This window comes from Acanthochromis polyacanthus, chromosome 3 (assembly GCF_021347895.1).
Source record: "Acanthochromis polyacanthus isolate Apoly-LR-REF ecotype Palm Island chromosome 3, KAUST_Apoly_ChrSc, whole genome shotgun sequence".
NCBI lineage: Eukaryota > Metazoa > Chordata > Actinopteri > Pomacentridae > Acanthochromis > Acanthochromis polyacanthus.
Genome location: NC_067115.1, coordinates 3,855,282 through 3,864,126, shown reverse-complemented (window position 1 = coordinate 3,864,126; position 8,845 = coordinate 3,855,282). Strand labels below are relative to the sequence as shown.

General features: G+C 39.0%; 1 non-coding gene across 1 annotated transcript; it reads right to left on the bottom strand.

Moving 5' to 3' along the window:
- Nucleotides 1-4,230: 4,230 nt before the first annotated feature.
- On the bottom strand, nucleotides 4,231-4,303 carry trnar-ccg (transfer RNA arginine (anticodon CCG)). The gene has a single exon. It is a non-coding gene; the product is annotated as a tRNA-Arg (tRNA).
- Nucleotides 4,304-8,845: the final 4,542 nt, after the last annotated feature.

Genomic DNA, 8,845 nt, shown 5'->3' with positions numbered 1-8,845 from the left:
GCTAATGGCTTTTAAATGCTTAAGTCAATATGCAAACCTGTTAAAAATGAAGACGTAGAACATCGGCATGTTGATGACAATCATGTATGACATGATCACCATCTTAGCTTAGCATGCTAACATTTGCAAATTAGCACTAAATCAATCAAGTGTCAAGCCATTCAGCGTAGGCGATCATTTCTCTCCATCAAATCTGATCTTTTGCCTTCTGAATTGTGATTGTTGCCCGTTCCATGTGTAGCCATGATGTCAGTCCGTCTATCATTTTCATTCTCTGTCTGCTTCATCCTCTCTTCCCATTAATTTTTCCAGTTGTGAGAATATATTCTAGGGTCTCTTTCCTTAAGATGTGTCCAAAAAATGTTGCTGGCCGCACTAAATTGAGAACGAAAAAGCACAATACTGGAAAAAGTCAGGTAAAAACTGCAGGCTTGCTTGAGGTTGCGTAAGGTTAACATATCAGGTGGTAGAACTAAGCAGAAAGGATAGGAAAGAGTGCATGTGGTAACAATGGCTGAACAATGGAGTAGAACTAAGTCTGCAAGCTGGTAACTGACATAGGATGAAGACTTGAAAAACAGAACAAAAACATGATATAGCCACAGTGACTATCTGGGGTTAATATTCAGGAGAACATATTTGAAGCTTTAGCCCTTGTGTTGTCCTACAGGTCATAATTGACATGTTTTAAAGTTTGAGAATGTGGAAAAAAATGTATATTTTCACAGTGAAACTTCTGATGTCCACATTTTCAACATTTTTGGGAAATTTTTCAACATTTTTTGGTGGAAAAGAGAAATGTTAAAAATGTTTCTTTAAGAACATTCACATAAAAATCAACCAAAATCCAGCAAATTTCGCTGGATTTTGGTTGATTTTTATGTGAATGTTCTTAAATCTTTAAAAAAAATCCCAAAATATCTAAAGTGATATATATGTAATCACTTTAGCTATTTTTAGGATTTTTTGAAAGATTTTTACTCATTTTTTGAAAATATTTACAAGAGTTTTCTCACCAAATTTGGGGGATTTTTTAAAATAAAACTTTTAAGAGAAATTTTAAGGAATTATTGGAATTTTCTTCCTGAAGGTTTTGCAAACTTTCAGTAATTTCAGGGATTCTTTTGCTGAGTTTTTGGATTTTTTCAGACAAGGAAACAATATTTTTTGGTGCCTGTAAATGAGGACAACAGGAGGGTTAAGTTTGGTCTCCACAGTCTTGACATGGTGAACCAAGATTGAGCTTAATTAAAAAATCAGAGTCATTTGCATGAGGCTCCATGACTCAGGCGGGACTTGAACGCAGCATTCAGAGCTCCAAAGGCTGAAATAAAGCAGTTTGTGACTTGTTTTGATCTGGGAGTGGATTGAATTAAGTACTCGAGGACGCTACACTATATAACCACTTAATGCTGAGCTTAAAATGCATTTCCCAACTAAACGAATGTCCAGTAACAATCCTCAACAGAACTTTGTGTAGGCACTGTCACAAAAATGTAACACTGTCTCAGTATGTTTGGGGATTTTAGGAGTTTCTACTTCTTGCTTTTTTTTCATCCATTTATGTTACTAGCTCACCAGATTAATGCCACACGCAAACTACCTTTTGTATCTATTCTTGCTTTCAGGTGAGCATTCCTAGTTGTGACACACTGACACACAGCAAATGCAACCCAGAGAGAGTAAAAAAAAAAAAAAGAAGAATATTTTGCATGCTTTATACTTGCCGGCGAGCAACAACACTTGAAAGTCACTGCAACTGCAGCCAAGGTAATGCCTCACCCTTTGGTGACCGATTTCACATGATGCACTTTCCAAACATAACGTTTAATGTTCTCCTTCACAAGTGGTTTGTCAGAGTCTAAGTAGTTATTTTCGGGAACTGTGAATCACTGTGTTCAGGGAGAGGCAATTCTTCTTTTCTGCTGATTTTATTATGAACAACAATGATATTCTCAAAGGGACTGAGAGCAGGTGCCAGAGCTTGGCTTCCCTCCCTGTGGCTGGATGCTCATGAGTCATGGTGAGTCTCAAAAAAAAAATGGAGAAGCTTTTTTCTAAGGAGCTGGAGTTAACTCTGGGGATGACTGACTATCTATCTATCTATCTATCTATCTATCTATCTATCTATCTATCTGCTCTTCTCCTCAGTGTCTCATTAACTTTTCCTCCTCCCTTTCTCACACTCGCTCATCTTTTTCAGTCTGGAAATGAGCCCTAATCCTCGGGGGATGTTTCAATATTTTGAAGTTTCCATTTTCAGTGTAATTGGTCTTTTATTAGGCTGTAAACCATAATGGCAGTTCTGCTCTATGAAGCATAACTACAGTGCTCAAACTGGCCTCTGGGGGCCACAGAAGCCATCCATCATGGCAGTTACCTATACAATAATGTTCAGTGCTTCTAAACGACCTTCAGGTTTAAAGACTGTGTTTTAAGTACTGTTTCCCACATTTTAACAGAGCAGATATGTTTATTAAAAATGTAAAAAGAATACTTTTGTTCAGGCTGAATAGGAAAAGACACCACGTTACATCTGTGTCTTGAAGTTGAAATGATTTTAAAGCTATTCCTTGAGGCACCATTAGGTGGAGACATTTACACAGAAAGCAAGTGGATGTTAAAGGTTGAACAAGGTAATGATTCATTGTCAACCTTCAGAACTTGCTGGTCGTGATAAACTCACGTCATCTGCCATTAACACAATCCGGGTGGGACTTACACCCACAATGCCCAGCTCCAGAGGCTGATGTCTTATCTATGAGGCCAGTGGGCTGCAGAAGATGCTACACGATATTCAAAATACAGGCCCGCTCCATTTTGATGTCTGCAAATGTAATTTAGATCACTGAGGTAAGCATAGAATAAAACTGTGTTACATGGTTCTCATCTGTGACTCCAAATCTACCAAAAACTAGGCCAGTGAGCTACATCTGTGTATGCGTCAAAAAAAGACTTTCCCATCATCCAGAGGTTCTTGTATATGTTTACCCTCTATAAATATGATGGTTGCCTTAAAATATGCGCCTGGGATTGTTCATTTTGACTGCATAATAAGCCGTGCCCCACTCAGCCTCAGAGAAGTCGAAGTATTTTCAGGTCACTGGTCAACAACTGTGTGGAGGAGAGTGCCAGACAGAAGAAGCAGACAGACTGTGATTGAGTTACAATCAGCATATTCAAAGAATTCACCAATCCATCCATATAGAAGAGGGATCAACTCGTTTACTGATTGGGAAAGTAGAGGAATATAAATGAGTGCAGTCTGAAGTAGAAGAGTGATTAACAAAATTGTGCAGAGGAGAGAGCCAGAAGGAAAAGGCCGGCAGACTTGGCATGGGATGTTGATTAAATTATGGCCATCGGCCATCTTGCTGCTCTTATGTTTTCCTTTGCCTGTGAAAACATTTAGGAGCACAGATGGAGCTGGTTTCATTCCAACTAACAGAGCACCATAATGTATATCTTGACTATTCTCGAAGCTTATTAGACACTGACTTCAATATTTACAGTAGCTATAAACAAACAGGCCACACTGAAATATCAGCCACATGGAAATTTATGTTTAGGAATCCAGAGCCCTTCCACAGCTATATTTCCTAAAATTCTTTGTGTTTGCATGAGTTAAATAAGTCAAAACCAAAGAACAAAACTCCGTCTGCACTGGACTTCACAGAGTTTAGTGTTTTTGTTAATGCAGCAAGATGTCTTTACAGACAAAAACAAACAAGAAGTCAAAGTAAGAAAATATCCCAATATATGACATCAGAGCTTGTAATTAACCCAAGTAATGAACAGATCCAATCTCCATGGATTGCTTTTAGGATGTTTATAACTCTGGACTAAAAAGTAGAGAATTACTTGGAAGCTTTATATGGCTGGAATCAGCTTGTCTTTTATTTTGAACTGGCACAGCAGAACCTATTATATCAGTGGGGAAACAAGGGAGAGGTGATAGCCTGCTGAGCCTGAGGTCTGATGACTGGAAAAATACAAGCTGTGGTCAACTGTTCTTGGCTGGAAACTCTGATGACTGACCCCAGATGTTTCTGTGGTCACTCAGCTGTTTGAGGAATAAATGAGGTGACTTCCTTTCTGTAGTTTATACTGACACACTTAATCTTTTTAAACAGACAAACACTAACTGAAGAAGCACCAGCATGACAAGACATGTTCAAGGTTTAGCGAACTAATCACTTTTTAAATTAGCTTAAAGAGAGACCATCAACACGACCCAGGTGGGACTTGAACCCACAATCCCCAGCTCCGGAGGCTGATGCCTTATCCATTAGTCCACTGGGCCACTTGCCACCACTGTTATTGCATAAGCACATAAAACAAGCATAAAACCACACTGTTGCACTGTTATGTGATTGGGTCTGAAAACACAGTTTATATACTCTGCAAACTGAAATACTGTATGTCATGTCTTGTGTTTTCTACCATGTAAAGAACAGTACTGCAACAAAAGCTCCTCAATGAAACAATAACAAGCATTTAAAAGTGCTGGATTGGAGTAATTCATATCTGCTGCTCCAACACTGACACATCACTCAGATTATGTTTAATAGAGCTATAAAGCTCAGTATACATTATTAATACCAGAGCTACTTTCACCACTGGTTTTTCCTCAAAGAAAGCAAGGATGATGTAACTTGCAGCATCTCTACCTTGACTATTGCGTGCAGCTCGGATTTAAAGACGCCCCATCTAATGCAAACAAAATTTGATTACACTCAGTGTTACTCACCAATATACATTATGTGTCCTTATAGGTTTTTCTGTCGGCACCCAAAATGTTCTAGATCTTGATCATGCTGAACTGAAACAGAAAAATTGGCTTCCACCTAGCACAACCTGTCCTGAAAAACATTCGTTGATTTAGTTTAGGCCCTCTTGCTCGTTACAAGACTCGTCCTTTTTTTATTCATTCAGTGAAATGTGAAATATGTAACTGGACCTGATTGGGCCCAGAAAAGGTGACCTTGATTCTGTTACAAAATACTAACTTCATCTAAACAAATCCGCTCTGTAGCCGTTTAGTTTGATTGCTTGAATGTGTCACTGATCACTCAGTATGGCAGCACGACAGGGAATGACTGGATGCTGGCTGCTGTGAGAACAAATCTGTCATAATGACCTCCTCTCATAAACAAATGGCTCTGGGTCAAGATAGAAGTATTTAGGCCAAATATGGAAACGCCCTGAGATGGAATTGAAGGATCCAGCAATTCCAAAGAGCCTCTTTGACCTCAAAACAGAGACCAAGTAGGTCTGCACAACTAAACAGCCACAAGAAAGTCTGATTAGGTGATCTGAGTTCATAAACACATTTAAATGCTGCAGAGAATTTTTTTTTTTTTACATTTTAAAGGCATTCAGCTAATGTTTGTACCTTGCTAATGCGTCCACATGGTGTTTTATTTCTCTGCTTGAAGCCACATCATGAGTGAAGTAAGAAGTCAGCATTATGGCTGAGCATTTCCACCTCCAGACTGCAGTGTCCAGATGACAGTCTCAAAAACGTGGAATCTGACTTTCAGGGTTTCATACAAAACAAACCTAAGTAACCAGTCCTGTCAATGTGCAGGTTTCAGGTTTCCGTATCATTCTTCTTCTTCAGAATTGGTTTCTAATTCGAATGTGTGTGGCTGAATTTCTCCAATATTACAACATGCCATTGTGTAGCATACAGTAGTTTACAGTGTCTGAGCAGAATCCTGAGTGGGTGCATGTGAGACGGATGGAGAAAGAGGTGGGAACTTTATAGATCTGCTCATTTTAGAGAAAGCATTGGTGTAGAGACACATCTAAGTCCCTTTGAGGCCAGAAAGGATTATTTTAATGGAAAAAAAATAAAATTTTGATACACCGAGATGAGTTTTTAGTGGATAAATCAACAACCGGAGCGGGACTTTAATAATCTCCTTGAATAAATGAGCATTCCCACACAACTGCAGTGCATGAAGAGAGTAAAGTAAGTTTATCTGGGAACCTTGGACAACTCACTGTTAGAGGTTAGCACATCACATGCATCTTAATAAACGAGATCAAGCACAAAATAAATTCAGCTCAGTCTTTGCTGTAAGATTGCAGGTATAGTAATACGCTTGTGAGTGTGTGTGTGTGTGTGTGTGTGTGTGTGTGTGTGTGTGTGTGTGTGTGTGTGTGTGCCCATGTTGTGTGTGTGTGTGTGTGTGGTAATAACTTTGTCCACAGCAACATGAAATCCACTTAATCTCCATCTAGTAGTTTACTTGCTGTCCGCAGGGCTGCTAGATTAAAACATCTTCACTGCACTCACTGAACCGTGAACACCGGCCTTGCAGTACTGTAAACAGTGTCCTCGCACACAATGGGATTTACAAGCCAATTTTTCACAGTTATGGAAGAACTGAGTACATGCCACGGATGCAGGCTAAGGCGCAGTGCATTTATCATCATAACTTGCCCAGAAAACCAACAAACAAACAAGCAAACAAAAAACCAAACACAGGAGCATGAAGGGAAGCTGCTGTACTTTTGACAAAGACGGTAAAATAGTGTGAAAGTTGCATATGTTTATCTTCTTACAAGCAAAACTGTGTGCCACTATATTTCCAATGTGGATCTGCTGTGATGAGTCTGGCTTGTTAACAGTTCAGGTTCAAAAATGTTTAAGCCAGATAAAATTTGAGTATCGAAAGTATCAAATTATTTGCAGTTGACTACAAAGCTACCTTCCCTCTTAGACAGAAAAATGAAGGTGCTAACTGGAGCAGAAATGGTTCTTTTCAGTGATGCCGCAGAAAAACTATTTTTAGTTTCACAAGGAACCTTTTAGCAAAATGATCTCCACAGAACCATTTCTGCAAACGGTTTAAACGGCTCAACTGCCAAAAGTGTTTCACAGAACTATTAAAACAACAATTTCCTTAAACACCATATGTGGCGCTCTAAAGAACTTGAGCAAAAACAGGTTCATTAAGGAACCACTTTCAGGATAGCGGTTTGTGGAGCCACCTAAAGAATCTCTTTCAAATAGTTCTTTTTTTTCAGAATAAATGGGTCTTTTGCACTCAAGTGGTTTTGTGTGGTCATGTGTGCTAATTAACATAGATGCTGGCTGTTTATTCATGTTCCTTCACACTTCATTCAGGTGAGTAAGATATTAAAGATGTGAGCTCTACACCTCTGAAGCCTTTAATTAAATGATGGAGCCTAACTATCATAATATATGTAATATTTTGGATTCTGGACTATCAGTTATACAGAACAATATACTATAAGATTGGGATTTTTCACTGTTCTGATCGATTAGCTGATCAAATATTCTCTAGATTATTGAATAAAAAATTGAATGAAAATAGTTAGTTGCAGCACTAATTTCCTGCTATCTTCTGCCATCAAATAACTCCAATAAAACTGTATAATTTAAGCACTTTAAAGTGTGTGAAGAACCATCCAGCAAATAAAGAGGTTCTTGAATTGGTGATGGCTCTCTAAAGGACCGAGGAGCCGCCACGCTGCTGGCGTGCAGCATTGTGGTAAATTAAAGCCTTACATAACGGAAACACCGAGATTGCAGTCAGTCTGCTTTTGGAGAAAAGGGGACAATAAAACCCTAGAACAGGTACATAGACTTTCACTTTAGCAGGATTAATAATGCAGGGCTTTTACTTGGGATGGAGTATTTCTACATTGCTGTGCTGGTACTTTTATTCAAGTTGAGGATCAAACCCTGCAGAGAAGTACTACTGCTCTCACATTCTAGTCTCCTGACTTGTGTTGTAGATTTATGGTGGTTAGGTCTTGTAAAGTGGACTTTATTGTCATCTTTTAGTTGGTTGTGGTATATGTGCTGCTGCCGCTGCTGAAGCAGTGAAGACCAGTTGTCTGTATTTGTTTAAGTCTCTTCCTCTACTTTAAACGTTCGGGTTTATAATCACAGTATAGCTGGTTCACAACAAGGTCGTTGTTTTATGTGAATCCATCTCTTCCTGTCACTCTGTTTAAACTAATGTTCAGACTGTTGCCAGAAATACTCCAGTTTTCTGTGCATCTAAAGTCGACATGTGCTGAAAAAGTGGAAAGATTGCCCTTTTTTGGTGGAGCAGTGGACAAATTTCACAGCAATCTATCCAGTAATCATGACTTAAACACTCTGTAAAAACAAATTAACCAGCTGACATTGCCACAGACCCAGGCTGATCAGACTGATGGGTGGATAAAAACAGTTGCCCACATTTAACTTTCTCTGGACTGACAAAGGTCAATAGCTCTCTCCAAATCTGACAGCTGTGAAGGCCCAGCGGCATGATATTATTCTGTCGTACTCAATTTTTTAAAACTCAGCAACTCAGTCAGACACTGACAGGCCTCTGACTAAACATCAATTGAAAGCATCGTTAAAGATCAATCCTGCACACAAGCAGCTCAATTCAATCAAAGGAACAAAAACAAGCTAATGGGTCGGATCTGACAGAGGCAGAGTGAAAGACGCCAGCAGGCAGGCAGAGACTGACCTTCCTTTGAGTCTTTCACTTTAAACTCCTATTTTATCTTGATGATTAGAAGAAATCATAGAATGAAATGTGGACACATGTTGTTAAATTATAAATCTATGGTTAATTTAAACTTTATACAGCAGCAACATTTGTGTCATAATTCGGTTTACTAGATGATCAAACAAACTGCTTTTGACTCTGAGTTATGAGGCCTGTTGTCTTGATGAAAAAGACAGCCAAACAGCTTTTTCTCAAAAAAGGAATGTTTTTTTTCTCTCCCTGCCTTCTCCATCTCTCCATCGCTCCCCTGGGCTCCTCTCCTTCAATGATAGGTTAAACAGCTGAGGGCTGTGTGTGTT